The 18312-nt window shown below is 41.6% G+C and overlaps 1 protein-coding gene and 1 long non-coding RNA gene across 50 annotated transcripts in view; one reads left to right on the forward strand and one right to left on the reverse strand.

The window, feature by feature from the left end:
• Nucleotides 1-18312, reverse strand: part of MSI2 (musashi RNA binding protein 2) — a 451089-nt gene that overhangs the window by 258482 nt on the left and 174295 nt on the right. The window lies entirely within an intron of this gene.
• Nucleotides 8412-14990, forward strand: LOC310750244. The gene is made up of 3 exons (XR_014542015.1): nucleotides 8412-8661; nucleotides 9816-9900; nucleotides 14160-14990. It is a non-coding gene; the product is annotated as an uncharacterized lncRNA (long non-coding RNA).

The raw sequence follows: 18312 nt of genomic DNA on the forward strand, positions 1-18312 counted from the left end.
TGAGATTTTCTTTTTTTTAAAAGAAGAACAAAAAAATAACCAAAAGAGGGGTGGGAGTGGGGGAGACTGGGGGTGGGACAGAATCTCTTGGACACATTTATAAACCAAACTGTTTACTCAGTAAGTTGCCTTGACCTTCTCTCGTGCCACCATCCCGTTCTTTCCAGTCCCAAGCAACAGAAATTAAATTGATTCAGTCTATCAAGGCTCTGCATCTAAGTGATTAAAATTCCGCTACCGGGGGGGGGGGAGGGGGGCTGGCTTGTGCTGCATCTAAGAAATACAAGCCCTTGACACCGCATGTGATCCTACCAGTGGTGGATAAGGGACAAGGGGAGATATAAAACACACCTTGCCATTGTGTTTTATCAGAAGCACCATCTTTTTGCTAAGATGGGGCAGAGCGGACAGGGGACTGTTTGCTACAGAGGTTAGTGGCTTTTGGCACAGGTAGTGCGAGAGGAGTGGAGAGCTTTAACCAGAGAACTGCTGTTTCATTAAAGGCAACCAACAGGGAGAAAGTGACCATTCCACCTTTTCTGGGATGCCCAAGCTTATCTGAAGCCCCCCCCCCCCCGTGTATCTCAACAATGGGCAGAGAGATTGGCAACTCTACTTTCTTTCAATGGCCAACCACCACTGTGTCAGTCCTCCTCAGTACAGTGGTACCTTGGGTTAAGTACTTAATTCGTTCTGGAGGTCCGTACTTAACCTGAAACTGCTCTTAACCTGAAGCACCACTTTAGCTAATAGGGCCTCCTGCTGCCGCCGCGCCGCCAGAGCCCAATTTCTGTTCTTATCCTGAAGCACTATTTCTGGGTTAGCGGAGTGTGTAACCTGAAGTGTATGTAACCTGAAGCGTATGTAACCTGAGGTACCACTGTACTGCTTTGAGCCACAGGCAGCTGCCAAGTGGGAACCAGGAGCCAGGAACTGGGAAACAAGAGATCAGAACTGGAGAACATGGCAACACTCAGGCAAGACTATCATTGCTTAGGCAGAGTCCCAGCCTAAACAGGAGGCATGGTCAATGGCCACGAAAGATGGGAACTGAATTTCAGCAACATCTGAAGAACCAACAGGTTCTCCACACCTACCCCATCTGTAGCCAAGGTGGCTGACCACACAGTTGACATGCACAAAACCAGAGCTTCTCAATTCAAGCCCAAATTAAAACATACTACCTTGAAGCTTGTTTCTGCTTTCATCTGAAGTATTCCCATACTGATGGTGCTTTCCAAGATAACACAGGCAAATCTTTAAAATATTTGCTGGACCAATCACAACGGTACTCTTTTGCAAGCACTCAAATCCTCTGCAAGTTAATTGTTAAAACGTCATTAACATTAAACGAAAGTTTTGCTTACAAAATCTTGCGGAGGATCCAACAAGCGTACAGCTCCCTGCATGCCACAGTCCTCCAGCAAATGTCTGACACATCACAAGTAGACTGTGTAGTTTCATGCAGATGTTAAAGAGAATGAAGGACAAGATAATACCCTCTTAAAATCCAGACATGCCAAGGAGCCAGCTGTGATGCCTCAGTACCACCTTCTGGAACTGGCCACAAATGCCTAATACAGACAATATATAATACAGGTAGTCCAACTAGAATAACATCATGGTGGATAATAACAAAAGTCTCTGAGAGGTCCAGGAGAAACAACAGGGTCTCTCAATTCCTCCTGTATCTTTTAAAACCCCTATGTGTATTAATAATGAGAAAAGACTATTGCAGTGAAGTGGCATTAAGCTGCAGCACCATCCAGGAGACATCAGACGAACAAGTAGTAACTTCAGGTTCAGCCTTTTCTACACAGGAGTTATAGACACAAAACCCCAAAAGGGCAGGTTCAATGTTCGACCCTTTAATAGTTTCACTCCCTCTGAAATTTGTTTTCTGCTGCTTCTATATGCCTTTATTTTGGAGCTTTAATGTTGTGGCGTTTTTATTAATTTTACTTTTAAATATGCCATTGTTTGAGAAAATATTTTTGAAGAGCAGGACATGTATTTTATGCATGCACAGGCACACACCACTTAGACACTAACATATACAGACAGACCATTTTTAAAAAACAGCCTGGAAACAGTTCAGATCCTGCAGAAAGCTGTTTCCTGCATTTCTTGCACTGCGAGTGTTTTGACCTGACCTGACCTCACCCAACTGCATCAAAAGAACCTCAACTAAGTAGGCCATTTCTCACAGAAGGGAGTAAAGTCGAGGGGAAGTAGAGAGAATTAAGAGCTGCCTTTCCCTCAACAACACTCCACAGTTGACAGGGGAGTCTTTTAAAAAATCTGTAATCGTTTTAGCAGATATAAAATGTTGTAGTGAAGAAAGGTACACATGTTCTGGGATAACCCACAAATTCAACTATCGAAAGTCAAATAAGCACATCAGGGTAGGTGGGTGGGAGGCTAAAGCAACAAATTTTGCTGTACTAAACGTGGCTTGAAATTACCAATCTCTGTGCAGCAGAATAATGGTCAGGGGTCCCTTTACCTTTATGCAGCAGAATAAAGATGGGGAAGAAACTTGTTCTGTTTGCTTCCCAAACAAATTCCTGCTTCCCAAACCAATAAATACATGAACCAAAATGTAGCTATGGTCTGCTAGATTCACCCTTCTCCAAATTCTGTGCTACGGCTCTCCAACAACAACAACAAAAAAGTACAAAAAGGCATTGTGTATATAAAAATATGCATATCAGTGAAAATAATTCACAAAAATGCATTATAATATTAGGGGAGGGGACTACTTATAAAATTGTGCATAATATGTGCACACAGAAATGCATAAATTGACAAATTTGTCCATCCCTTGAGCAGATTTAAACGCACTCAATTAAAAAGGTATGGAGAGCTGCCTATCAATGAAACTAAAAGCTGGTACACCATTTAAAGTGCTTATTCGACACACATCTGTTTTCCATAACCATATTTCTAGCCTGGGGCTAAAGGCACATGATGCAGCAAAATTTCTGAAGCTAAGCAGGTCTGGATCTGGTCAGTGCTAGGATGGAAAGGTGGCTTGGGAACTCCATGAGCAGCATGGTGCAAGAAAAGCCAAAATATATGTCACAATTAATCTTATTTATTTATTTATTTATTTATTTAAAGTTATAACAAAATAAACTATCTGGTAAGGCAAAAAAGTCACAAGGAAACAGAACAAAAGCAAGATGTGCTAACAGGCAGTCTTCATGCTTACTAGAGCAAATCTCATTTTTGATGTTAAGTAAATCTCAGTACACTCCTGAGACTTGGAGCCATTTTATACATTCAGCTGGATCAAATGGTAAGACTACTCCAGAGCTGGACGATTTCAGATACAAAGCCCCACGTACGGCCTGTAGTCACACAGTCTTGGAAATGCTTTGCAACTGCTGCTGTCTGAACTTATGTTGCATTGCAGCAATGGGTCCAGGACCATATTTAGGGAACCTCTTAATATTTAAAACGAATGGCTTTACAGGTATGAGAACAATGCACTGGTGAGGTCAGGTGAGTCTAGCAGATCAGCACTACTTCTGTGCAGCTCTCACATTCAACAGCAGTTGCTTGAAGCAAGAAGTCTAATACAGCTGGAACTTGCTGGAGCCTTATGTCAAAGACAGCTGTTGCGGCCAAATAACCACCACATTTACTAATTAGGAAGGATCAGTGTTCAAGAGAGCCGATTCCCTATTCCTCTCCTGCAATCAGGGAAGATGCACAGGGTCAAAGCGAGAAGTTTAGGTGTCACAGCTGAGAAACGCAGGCTGCTCTTAGGATAATTTAGAAAAAAGAAAAAGAAAACAGCAGGAAGACAAATTTTCATTGGAACTATTACTGGTGTGACAGACTATTCTCTTGGCAGAAGAATTCTAAGATTTCAGGGAGAAATGCAAAGGTTAATTTTTACTCTTTGGAGATTACAAGGACACATGAACACGAGAGAAAATTTAGAACATTAATGAGAGCAAAAGCAATTATATCACCTCTCACTGCCACTCATATATTTTAGATTAAGGTAGTAGGGATGGTTTCACTATACTTAACCAATGGAAACAAAAACAAGAGCCTCCTAATAATAGCTGAACCACAGGAAAGGTAAAAAGAGATGAATGAAAGAGCACTTAAAAGAATCAATGTGAGCCTTAGCGCCCTCCCCTTGAAATTCCCTGTGTGGAAAGACCACCAGCATCCTGGGGAATGCTCAACCTTCAGCACGAGTGTCACAAGGTCACATGAGTGGTGGGAACGCTCTTCCTCAGAAAGGAGCGGCTCAGCCTGACAATGTCTCAGGCGTGACTGATAGTCAGGAACTCACAGCATTAAGAGACAAGGTCAAATTCCAGAGCGCCAGAAACCAAACCAAAATAATAAAAATAAGTGACTGCCTAGTTTGTGTTGATTCACTTTGCATCTACAATCATGGTGCATTTAATCTCTCGCTGCCTTTTTCTTCTTCCTCTGACACAATCAGCTCCTCGGGAGCCAAGGAGGGGCCAGTGGAGACCCATTGGAGTAAACGAATCCAGATTTTATGAACTGCTGGCAGCCAAATACTCCCACAGTATGGCCTATTATTAGATCACTTGCCTTACGTGGAAAAGGTTTCTTAAACTGCAGAGAGAAATAAATGGGCAAATCTAACGCTGGAGTTAAAGCGGGTCTGCCAAGTGCACGCAGCAGTAATCCATAATAAGATGCAAATAGAAGAACATATATACTGGATCTGCTAAGACATACCATATCTTTGGTTAAAACCTGAAAAATTTAACAGGGAGTAATTTTCTGTCTGCGAAGTTCTTTATCACAAAAACAAAGCAAAGCAATATAAACCTACCCAATTTTCTGCTCAAATTGCATAATCCATGTTCCAGCCATACATAAATTAAGTAAAGATACTATTTCATTAATACTGTTCTACTTAGTACATACACGTGATTATGCCAGACAAAAATTAGCTGTCATTGGTTTTAAGTGGAGATGAGCAAGAACACAAAAAACACACACTTCCCCACAAATTAAAGGTAGATAGACAAATGGCTAACATATCCCTGTGTGCATGAGAGAAATGACTTGCTCTAAAACACCACAACCAATTATCAGGAATAGTCTCTTTCCTGTTCAACATCTTCACTCAGTTTTAGGCCCTTCTTGGTCTCTTTCCTCCTTACACCCCACCCCACCATCAGCCAAGATGCAGATGGGGATAAGAGGGGTTTTTATTGTGCTGCCTAAATTATGTAACAGCATCAAAAATCAGGTTTATCTACCCTTTTTAAGAAGGCTCTTAAGAGCATTTTATTTTGGTGAACGTTCTTTAACCACAGCCCCCTAGGCAATGCCCCCCCTTTCATTTCCCTGTTCCTGGTGTATTTTTTATTGTGCTTTCTCACAGCTACTGTGCATAACTTGCTGCTCTTTTCAGAACTGTAATTCCCCTACTTTTATATGCTGTATGCCATCCTGAGTATGCCCTTAGCATAAAAAGTGGGGTACATAATTGCCAACATAAATAAATACATAAATTATACAAACCTATGATCACATCTATGGGACTTGTTCTCCCAAACACTGCATCAATGTGTCTCCCCTAAAAGCATCAGAGGACCTGATCTGGGAAAATCTTGGCAACAAGCAGCAGCCAGGTTTTTTGCTCTGGGGTAGTAAGGGAATTGTATAGCTGCATAGATTTTTATTTATTTACTAAATTTGTATGCCACCCTTCATCTGTAGATCTTAGAGGGGTTCACAAATGCCAGCGGTCAACCTTCCTTCCCCCATATACTCTGATGAATATTTTTTTGGCTATTTGGAATAGAAAACAAATGAATCCATAAGCAACTCTTAAAGCTTGGCATAAGTAATGATGCCTTTGTCAAAATTATATATCCAAAACACCACCATCAAGTTATTTTCACACAGCAGGTAGGATGGCGCTATCAGACCACAACCAGCATGGCCCACTGAAAATACAATGCCACAAAGGGTTAAGTGACCATGCCACAGGGCTGTGCTCAGTACTGTTGAATGTAAATCCCTTCCAACCCCTTCTATCTGATGTCATGTCAGAGCACAAATAATCCTGGCTCAGAATGCTCTAAAACCCGGTTTTTGAATAGGGCTGTCACCTGATTAAAGAGAGCTTGGCTGATAAATTTGTAATGAATTTTACTCTGCTAATTAACTCTATGAATTATATCTGTATATAAATAAAAAATGCTGCCAGCAAGCAGGTGTTACAGAAGGCCTTGTCTAAGAAGAGGCATTCCCTCCAGTGAGAGGAGGGAGAATTCTTTTTCAAAGATGGCAGGTGCAGGTTTAATGAGTACTCACACTGAAAATACTAGTGTTTTGGGGGCAATGATGGACCTGGGTGTGTGTGCTGGGGAAGAGAGTTCACATGTGAAAGGAAAGGAAACACGGAGGGTTCAAAGGAACTACGTCCCGCCACCCTAAGAAAAGGGGCTTTGCACGACTCATACAAAAACAGAACCTCCCAAATGCCACATGGCACATGTAGTTTAACCCTGCAGGCAAAGGTCTTCTCACCAGCAGATCTTGGTAGTCAATAGGTCCTTTCTGTTTTCAGCATGCATACTTGTCCCTGCTTTCCTCACTTTTAAGCAGAAATAGGCAGGGCAACACCTGGAGCTCAACACCCCACTGTGTTAATGGGAAAGCACAAAGGATGTTGGTGGCCTTCCACGAGCTCATGCCTCTGTGCAGAGCTGCTAAGTCCCCCTCCCCTTGCGGAGGGTTGCTTCACCTGATAAACAATGTATCTATAAATATACCCACAAACACATTGGCACTTCTGCTAGTTCAAGTTTGCATTATCATCAACTATCTCCTGGGAGTGTCGGGCCACAGAAACAACCAGCTGGTGCACCACAATGATTGCCCCTTCAGGAGAAGCATATAATAAAACCTGAAAGCTGCAATATGAACTTCGCACATACTTGTCCTTTTGGTTTATTCATCAGAAATAATTATCAGTAACAGACATTCAGAGCAGCACATTCTTTATGATGGGCATTAACATTTAGCCCGTCTCCATAATTATAATGCTGCAAGCTCAAAGGAGGTGTACCAGCCTCCCCAATTAAACTAACTCTACTCAGGAAAAAACTCACGTTCTCCCCCGAAATGACATCATAATTATTTCTGTGAAGGAAAGCCTTACCTTAGTGTAGTAGTGGTTAAAAGATGAGGTCCTGAGTCCCCAGTCTCACAGGAGTATTGTTACTTGCTGTACTGTCTTCCAAGAAACCACTCTCTCTCAGACGAAGCCCACCATTTTTAATACTGCGATAGCAAAGGCCCTCCCTCCAAGATTGTTGCAAGGATTAGTGAGATAATGTGAAGCACCGAAGCCTTGAGCACACACAAATGTATTTCATCTAAACATATAGATGCTATTTTGCTCTTCTTTATAATGACTGACAGCCTTTCTCCATGTATGCCTCTCATCCAATATAAGACAGGTTTCAATGTCAGAGAGGACAGTTCAGCCAGGGCACCCAAGCTAATAAATATCCTCCCCAAGGAAGTCTGTGGGGCACCTACTTTGTTAATCTTTGGGTCCCAGGCAAAACAACAGCAAATTTTTATTGAGATTTGGCTGGCTGATATTGTTATATTTTTTAATATATTTTATCCACCGATAGTATTGTTTGTGATATGCACTGTTGAATTGTCATGCCCTAATACCCTTGTAAATCATCTTGAAATCTAGTAGGTTGAAGGGCAATACATAAAGTATTTTAAAAAAAATAAATAAAACACCTCTTCGTGCAGCTGACAGCAGGGATGGCACTATACCAAATTGATTGAGGCTTTGTGGGGTTTGCAAGGGGCCAGGCAGAAACATGAAGGGCGACAGGGGACAAGCCCGTGGCCTGCAGTTCTCCCTCCCTAATGTATTACAATGCAAAAATGGTGTCACCAGCTCTTTGGATCAATATCTATTTATGGGCCAAGAAATTACATGTATGGTGACCTCGCCATCAGTGACACATTCTTCAGCCGCATCTGAGTCACCCGAGGCCCATAAACAAGCTTCCAAAAATAGGTCCTGTTTACTAGAGTTAAAACCCAGGCACTTGAACAAAAAGCCTGCACTGAAATGGGGGGCGGGGGGTGTAGGAGGGGGAGCCCTGAAAAGCAAGATTCAAAAGTGAAGTGTTGCAAGATTACTGAACAGAGCCTATTAGGTGGCACCAAATTGCTATCTCGGTTTTCAAACAATATAAAAAACAAAGCAACTTCTGATGTTAAAAGAGCTGCGTGTGTTCTTTATAACCATTACCAACATCACAAATAGCCTTCTTGTCGTAAGGATGATGCCAGAGCATCCTTTGTGATTCACAGGTTGCAAAAACATACACATATATAACCATGGGTCATAAGGATCATTCACAGGAGGAGCTGGAAGTAATTGCTTAGAAAGTAGTGTTAAACAAAGGGTTGAAACCACAGAATTGCTGAAGAGGGAACATTAAAAATGTCAGCATGGATGAAAGACATTCACCAGCGCTTAATGTCGAGAAGCTACCGGCCTGCAGATGTCCTAAAGGGTACTTGGCTAATGGGATCAACATTACCGTTTTTGATATAAATTATATTTCGGAAGCAAACAACACAACAAAAAAGCATAGAAATGGAGTAAGTTCAAACTATTCTTTTATAGTAATAGTCTCCAGTTGAGCATAATCACCAAAGCTACAAGTGATAAGATTGCCAAAACTAAGCAAACATCTGTGAGATGAATTCATCTCCGAGGGGAAGCCAACAGCTTGTTATCATTAAGGAGGCGATGCTCTCTCTGCATTTGAACTGCAGGCCCCCTTGTTACAGCTTTTGGAGAGGCAATTGCACCAGATGTTGGCAGCTATCTTCAGATGGACGACAGGCACCTGCTGTGGAGGGTGGAGGACTTAAGTTTTCACTGCCCTTTGGGGGGGTCCATTCTGGAAAACAAGGAAGTAGTTGACCCTCTGTACAGTGGGGAAAGTGTGTGCTTATGAAGAAAATTCAGTATGTACTTTCCAATTGTTCAAAACCTTCCTATTTTTAAATAAGATTCAATAGGGTTCAGTCGGGAGGCAATACCTCCTCCCACTTGAGCCCAAGAACTCTAGGCTTATCTAGGGAAGCTGAAAGAATATTTCTTAGATGCTATCCAGACAGAGATGGAAGCTCCAAATTACTTAAATCTACTCTTTAAAGTGGATTTTAGTCATAACATAGATGGTAAAACCTGGCTTCTGTAGCTTATGTTGTTCTGTGTGTACTAATTACACAGCCAATACTACAATGAAATATCACAAGCGTTTGGAGTGTGCCTTCTGAACTTCTGCAGATGTTTCACCCAATGAGGACCCTCAAATTTGCTTCACATTTTGCCTGAGAAAAAATTCCAGTGGCCTCCCTAGAAGAAGTCACTGGTGAATCATGCCCACTGTGATCTTATCAGCAATTAATAACAAGACAGTCAATAGCAAAGGGCACATGTCCCTTTTTACTTTACGTTGGGTACCTTGAAAAATAAAAAAGGAAAGAACACTTAACCCTTAAGCTGATTCCACTACATGCTGTTGAGAAAATTAAGTGTTCGCCTCTGGCAAGGAATACAACCCTATCAGCTTCAGCTCATCCCAAGATCAAGGGGCTTACAAGGTCTATTTTGAAATAAACATCATGTTTGACACAAAATCATGATCTTCACTGTGCTAGTGCAGCTTTGAAATCAAAGCCCTGCTAGTGGGAATAGATTTTTCGCTTCTCTTATTGTTTCACCTGTGGAACATTTCTTTCAGGCATCAAGCAGACTGTAAAATAACCTATTGCAAATCTTCAGCTTGTGAAAACAAGACAATGCGCCATACTTTAAATAAGCACAAGGTAAGCGACTTTCAGGCTAAACCTCTAGGATCTTCGATCACTTATCTGAAGATGCCAACACAATTCCATTTAGATATACTCCAGTATATGGCATACAGAGATATTGGAGCCAGCCATTTTCACAGTGTAGTTAGAACTCTGAAACAGCCTGGTTCATCATCAAACAGGCTGCCACCACGTCCTAGATCTGGGTGGAAAATACACAGCAACAAAACTGTCATGTTGTTTTGTATGAAGAGCACATTTAGCTTCCCTAAAAAGCTAAATACTAGTATGCCATAACCATACCCCAAAACTGTTTTATTTCAAGGCAATGCACCTTGTAGGGGAGGGGGTTTAAGGGAAAGCAGCCCTTTCCCTGCCTGAGAGTAAACATGCATCTGGGAACCCTAAGGAATACAAACTGACTGATAGTAGTAGCTGCAGGAAAGACAAAAGGCAGTATTTCTTCACACAACATACCAGTGCAACTTCTTAAAATGAGGGTTATATGAGTTCTAAATGAAATCCCAGCCAGTAATCTGGCTGCTGCCTTTTTGATCAGTTGATGCTTCTCAGTTGTTTTCAAGTGCAGCCGCACCGAGAGTGCCTTGCAAATAATCCAATATGGGAGCTAAGAGTGCATGGAGCATAGTGGCCAAACTATCTCTGCCCAAAAGTGGCCAGAGCTGGAAATAGGCACTCCTAGCTACTAAAGACACCAGAGCCTCTAGTAATAATGTTGGATCCATGAGTAGCCCAGACTACAGGCTTGCTCCTCCTGGGGACTGCATCCCTGCACAGAACTGCCATCTCCCAAGCTCTTAGTCAATTCTTAGTCAAGAGCACTCAGGACATGTAGCATCCCTGTCTTATCAGGATTTCGCTTCTATTTATTGGCCCACATCCAGCTCATCACCACCTCCAGCACTTCTCCTGGATGGAACAGAGAGACATTTCAGGGCCATGACCAGTCCTGAAGCCAGACAGAAATGGGTCCAGATAATCCTGTGAGTCCAGCAGCATCTAGGGGGGCCACAGTCCCCTTATACCTCACTATACGAGCCCAAACATTTCTCACCTGCCTCTCTTTCAGCATGGAGTTAGGAGAGAAGTGTTAAGACATCCACAACTTCCAGGAAAAGGATATGTGAATTTTAGGCCTATAAAATATGCCAAAACTCCACCTCCCGAACAAAACTCTCTTTCAAAAACCAAAAGAGACATGTCCAAAAGTAATTTGAATCTACCAGCACCGTTAACTGCTATTAAGCGCAAATGCAACTTCAGGAAAGGCCACATGCACTGACTGGGACACTCCAGCATGACTGTGTGAATTGCAGACTTGTTTCAGATTAAGAGAAAGCTAATCCACCTTCTCTTTAGATTACCCTGATCAGTTTTCTACCTGAGCTACTTTATCCTTGTCTCCCTTTTCATATGAATGATCCTATCAGCATACAATTAATCATGATTTTTTTAAAGCATGCAAATTATAGGTATGTGTGCATTTCTGTCATGATCATTAGCACAGGTAGTAGCAGTGTGGAGTTCCAGAATTGGGGTGGGGGGCTTGTGTATCCCCCTTAAATGTGGGCCCCCGTACTTGCCACTGTTCACACTGGCCATTCTCTCTCCAACCTCTCACTACTGCCCAGAAAGAGAGGCAAGTGGAGGTTGCTGCTGTTCCTCTCTGCACATGCTCAGTGGCAGGGCATCTGCTCTGCTAGCCGACAGTCTTCTCTCCTCCCCCTGCCACCTCTATTTAGCTAAATTTTGTGGCAACTTTGGCAAACCCACTATTTTTCTGCAGGTCTGTATGTACTGTGTATATGCTGTGTGCCTCTCTCACATCCCACTGAGAAATGTGAAATCCCTAGGCACGCTAAGACAGAAGGGAGAAATAAAAGAGAGGAAAGGCTTGCATCACAGCATCAATGTTGGCAGCTTAGGTTTTCTTGGCTGTTGGTGGCTTTCTTGTTCTGACAGATTTGGAGAAGGAAACCCAGTGACCAAGACTGGAGCCTTCAGAGTTAGCTAGGCATGGCTTTTCTCTTACAATCCTTCATGAGGGTGGTGTGTGCTGCTGTGACACATTTCCTAACAGTCTTATCATAAAGCCACTGAAGAGACAGAGACATAAAAATACAACAAATGCTCAAAAGGGGAATGAAATTTGCCAGAGAGACTGGCTGGTCCCCCAAATGGAGCCATGTGGCTGATGCACTACATCCTAGGTCTACCAGAGAGGAGATAATGTTTGCAATTGCCTAAAAGCCTTCTAGCCTTAGACAATAGCATTGACTGTATATATAAAGGCACTTGAACAGGTCATAAGTGACCGATTTATGGCCATTTGCTTGCATGTAGGAAAAAGTGTCATTATACCCATTTCCCGCAGTACAGTGCTTTTTATCCACACCCCTCTCCTTACAGCCAAGGAACACTCATCTCTCAGGGATATTCTAAATGCTTTCCAGCTCTTCTGAGTATTCAGACCCAAAAATGGTCTGCTTAAAAAACACACCAAAAAACAGTAACAAGCACTTTACTCAGGATGTTAACATTTTTTTGGTACGGTGACAACAATGTTTTGTGTCATTATCCAACACAATGCATTATTTGACAAGAGTCTTCCTTCCCCGCTTGCCCTTAAGAAAAGTCTTATTTCTTGAAAAAGTTCAAAGCAGCATGTATCAGATTTTATTTTAGTGCCTTCAACTCTGGAGTTCTGGTCGACAAGGAGGAATCTCAGCCTCTGGACATCTTGCAGGACCATGCAAAATCACTTTTCCCCCATCTGGCTCATGTGAATTTCAGGGCTAAGCATGGCAAAGGTAGCCAGTAGCCAAAATGAACAGGACTCCTAGTTGCTCAGACCCATGAAGCCTTTTTTCAGGGATTAAGGAGTGCCACATCATCTCATCTGACCTACTCGTGTAAGGAAGCTCTCTTAATTCTGTCTAAGCTTCGAAATAGACTGGATTCGCCCACCATGATCTTACTGCCACTCTTGGGCACATCCCTGGTTATGTTCCCATATCCCAATATGCCTCTCATACTGGTTAGAAAGATCCACCAGAGGAGGACAAGCATTTGGGAGGTGATGGCGGAAATGGTTATAAACCATCCCTTAAAGGTAATATGTAAATACTGCCTTCTAAAGTAGACTGGAATAATTTTGTTTCAAAATGGGTTTCTTTTCAAAGTTAACTGGACAATATACATCCAGAGTCAAAGTAGGACAATAAAATGAGATGCAAGTTTTTGTCTCCAGCCGGCTTCTGTAGGCACAGGGGAGATTAGCAACAGACATGCAAAAATGCACCAACATATTTTCTCCAACGCATATTAAAATCTTTTGGGTACTCTTGATTATTACAAATTCAGATTAAGTCAAGACCTGACCTTCTATTACTCTGAATGCAACTAATTTACAAATATAGTGTCTTGAAATGCAGCACTGAAAATTGTAACTGGCTAACAAGTAGTCAATTTTTAAAAAAAAAGATTTCTGAATAGAGGAACAATAATAATAATAAAAGCTACAGTGTACCCTACTTACTAAAAAAAATCTACATTTCAATGTGTAGCAGAGGAAATGTGCCATTCCATCTGCCTGCCCATGCTAGAATAAATAACCCTTCACTGCTAGGAGGATCACAACCCTTCTCACCAACTGGCATCAGGCTGAAGCCAAGGTTAGGAGGTTGCACTGCCAAATCCCCCTAAAATGAACCCATGGAGAGAATATTGCCTTTTCTCATGCTAACAATCCTATTATCATGACATCTTCAGAGGCCCTTGGGGCCTCAGCGAAAAATAAACCTTGGAGTGTTTAATACTCCAATGGATCATTAACTTGTTCACACCCAGGTATCCATGCCAAAAGAGGCAGAGATCTCCTGTCTGGATGGGGTGATATTTCCACAGCTGTCAAAAGAAAAGGACTTGAAAAAAGCAACTAATAGTGTGACTTCTATCACTCTTTTGGGACATTCCTCAACACCCGGGATTCTTGTGGATTGCACATATATACAATTTGAAAACACACAAGCGCATTTGCTGGGTTAAACAGGCCATTGCTGGCTCCCTGCTTTTTATTCAAATGTGTGATGTATTAAAAACATTAACAACAGGCTAGTACATCTTTATTTTCTTTGGAGATTACAGCACACTTTGGCATTCACTCTACTATTCTTGCAACATAAAACCCAAGCTATGCTCAGGCACACCTAAAGAAACAGCAAGTTTAATCCTTTGTTTCTTTTCTGTTTAAGATTCAAAGCACCCAGGAAGGACCTAATGGGACAAAGTTTAGAGAGGCAGCATGATGCACTGGTTAGTGTGTTGGACTAGGATCCGAGAGAGACCAGGGTTCAAATCCCCACTCAGCCATGTGGGCCAGTGTCTCATTCTCAGCCTAACTTATCTCACCTGGCTGTTGTGAAGATAAAAATGGGCAAGGGGGAAACTATACACAACAGTGTGAGCTCCTTAGAGGAAAGGTGAGATATAAGTGCAATCAATCAATCAATCAATCAATCAATCCTTTCCTGCCTTATCTACGGGTGTGATCAGACACCTACTTCTCTTAACAGCAACAGTCTCTTCCTGCATTCGCCTCACCCGTAGAGACTTCATTAGGAAGCAACCACTGCCATTCCTCTCAGGTGAAAAAAACAGGCTATCCCACGCTTCTTTGCACCCAGTAGGAAAAAAAATCTGCCTCTGAAAGGGACATTCTACTCAACTATTTATGGCCAGGAGGACTGAGGTAGATCTGATCTACACTAGCAAACATGCAATAGTTTTTCAAGCAGCCCAGGGGCACAGAAAAACGGAGCCTATGTGGCAGAGAGTGTATCAAAGTGACTGAAGAGGCTTCTGTTCAAATTCCCTACTACTTGATCACGGAGCTCATTTTGGGCAAATCACCCAGCCCAACAGTGCTGTGATGACAAAATGGGGGTATATCACCAAAATGCAATTGAAGGAATGAAGTCATAATGAATTAACACTAAGGCACTGCTGGCCAAGCACCCTTTGCTCAAGACTTTAACAATTTAACTGGGTGCTAAATTTCATCCCACCTTCAATCTCTCACTTTGGGATAGGAGGGGGGTGGGAAGAGACACTGAAAGCCTTGTCCACTTGAGGGGTTTTTTTTTCTCTTTTAAGGCAGGCACATAGCAAACTTAACATGCCTTGCCTGGCTACTTTTCAAGAGAAATGCCTGAAGTCCAAGAATAAGAACAAATGCTTAAGGAGTCTTTTACTGAGTCTTAAAACATCCTTGATCTTTTAAGAGAGATAATGTAGCACAGGTATTTTATTATATTTTATTTTATTACTACTTTTACCATTACACACAGAGAACAGAAAAGTGCACTGATGTACTAAGTTGGCTTGACGCATGCATCACTACTTCTCAGACACTCAGATCTGAAAAGTTCAGGCAGCTACAACACACTTTTTACATTCCCACCATCTTGCTTACACATGGTGAAAAATAATATCGTACACCTTGCGATTCAGAAGACTGCAGCTGCAAAAGCTGAACACAGCCCTTCTCCAATAAGATTCTGCATGACCGGAGCAACAAGCAAACAATTAAACAGCCCTGAAACTCCAGCTACTTTTAGCATTCCTAGTGTGCAGTGGCTTAACCTTTCTCTGCCCAAAATGGCATGTATGACCTAAATATTCTGGTATAGCATCCCAATGCTTGAGATCAGCAACTTCCAAGTACTTGTAAGGTGAAAAAGTAGCTTAGAAGAAAAAAAATTTAAAAAATAGTTAACATTTCACAAAGAAGGGCTGCATCTTGACACAAACCCAGGAGGACATGGGAAACAGGGCAGCTGAGGTATATAAAGGCCTGATTGTAGCAGCCCACTGGATTGGAAATGACTCGTAAGCCTAATGAAACAAAACTTTTGGCAGTAAAACAGAATGAAAGGAATGAGACAATAAAAAGACAGGAACAAAGGGAGCAGAGTTGTTTCAGCTTAGCAAAATAAGCTCACTTTGTTGTTGGGAAAAGCCAAAGCCGATTAGGATAAACCAGTGACTAAGCATAAGTCTTCCCAACTAATTACACAGCTCACCATATAAAGTATAAATTGCAAGTCTCCAAAAATAAGGACTGGGTTACTTTCACAGGACTTCTGGAAAGCAAGTGGTACCTACAAAGGGGTGGGGTGAGGAAAAATAACAATCCCTTTTATTAGCAGCAGCTTACAGCTTTAAAAGAAGCAGAACATTCAGGTCTTAGGATGTTTTAAGTGTAAGCTTTAATCAAGTTTGGAGAGGCTGGCGACTTTTTTATTGCAGTATATTAATTACACATACATACACGTATACACGTATGGATATATGCAAATTTTAAGTGCTTCTGTGTATTCTACTTGAAGTATAAAGGTAAAAGTGGAGAAGTCAGAGTAAAATCTGGGATTCTCAGTTTTATCCCTGGTCTTCCCATAGATTCCTTGCACAATTGTGGCTATACCCATGCTGTATCTGAAACCGCAGCTCTCAAATAAAATGAGCAACCCTATTAAAGTTCATAGAATTACTCCAGTTACTTTATCAACATGGAAGGTGAGCTGCATTTCAGTTTCATGTTCATTTTTCTCCCAAACTGGCAAAAGCTAATAATAATAATTCTGACGAAGATCTTAGGCCTGAGATATGGCATTCCAAGTCAATAAAAAAAGAATGTCTGAAGAGGCCCCAACTCGAAGGTCACAATCCAGCTCATTTCAGCAAGACTTACATATACTTAATGGAGCTGTGGACTGAGGGTTGTAACCAATTAAGTTTTACTCACACTACACTGAATGAAATTAATGGACCTGTTAGTCAAGTCCAATATCGTCTGAGTAGGGCTAGCATTTAAACAACCCTCAACTTCTGAGAGGGTTTCAGTAAATCAGCAGGTGTACCCTGCTTATATTCAAATATCATTTGTATTCATATTCCATTCCATTCCCCTTCATTTGGCTGCTTTTTTTTTTTTGGGTGGGGGGAGGGGGAGGGAATCCTTTAGGGGATGATGATAATAGCCGAGTAGCCCTTTCTCTATACATACTGTGATTGACAATCTTTGCATATAATACAGGGGAAGTTCTAAAATAAAGGTGAAATGGTGAACTTCTGGATGCTCCACAGGGAGGGAGAATTTCACACACAGCAGTGTTCAGGATTTATTGGGGCAGCTACATGAAACTGACCAATCAGTGTGGCTAATCAGTGTAAAGCAATTTTTATCAATTGGAAAGATGCTACCCATTTTAAAACATTTTACAAAACTACTTCTAAAAATGGCAGGTGGCAAACACATCTGAAAATATATATTCTCCTTTCTCATGGGAGGGATGTCTCTTCTAATATGATGCCTGCTACAACACATGTGTTCATCTATGAAAGGCAAAGAAGATCCACAATAAATCAACCCAGATAAATTAAAAACTCGTAAGATATATAGACTGAGATATTAGTAATCAGGTGACAGCCTTTCTTCTTATTATAAACAAAGCATTGAAAACTGGTATTTTCCAAAAGGTCTGCTGATATGGGATGTATTCAGCTATTAGGATAGCAATATAAAACAAGTGTTGTTTGTTGTTGTTTTAAGGGGGGCATGGTTTAAAAGAAAAAGGGCCTTATAAGAGACTAACAGAGAGAAATCTCAAAGAGGCACCAAAACCCACTAAAACGCTTGGATGATCTCAGCCTGGTTGTCTATTTTTCAGACTCAGCATGAAGCCACCAGATGGCAAAACAAAAATGATTCCTCAAGGGTGCATGCGAGAAACAGGGAAACATGCATGCGGCAAAACTGTTATTAACTTCAAAACTAGATGGAGGAGTTTGGCAGATTTGACAATAACTAGGGAAGAAACATTCAAACGCTGCCATAATCCTTTAATAAAGGGCTCAGCGGGCTGTAAACATCATCCTGCCGGAATCGAAGATTATCATTGAAAAATAAAATGAATGGTTTTGCAAAACAACTATCAATCCGGCAAAATAACTATTTAGAAGTTCCCTCACCATGAAAGGAAGGTGTACACAAAACAAGGCATTCAAAGGCTACCCTAAAAATACAGGATACAATTTCTGGAACTTGCCCGTGTAAAACTTCACCGAGATGGATGGCAGCTGCACAAGTGCAGCCTAAAAGCCCTCTGGGGGCAGGGACATCTTTGGTGTAAGTTGTACAGCACCAAGCTCACATACTCAAACCCAAAATAAATATTAAAAATAGTGGTGAATCTTTCCTTCTCTTTAACAGACCCCACGGGAATCAAGAGCTGGCCTGCAAAATATAATAGCACCTCCTTACCACTCATTAACTTGGAGCACATTCTATCACTACTTCTCCAAATAAGCTGTGGAAAAGAATGCTAGCTGATACTTCACAAGGCT

Source organism: Podarcis filfolensis (assembly GCF_964270895.1).
Source record: "Podarcis filfolensis genome assembly, chromosome: 15".
In the NCBI taxonomy this organism is placed as follows: Eukaryota; Metazoa; Chordata; class Lepidosauria; order Squamata; family Lacertidae; genus Podarcis; species Podarcis filfolensis.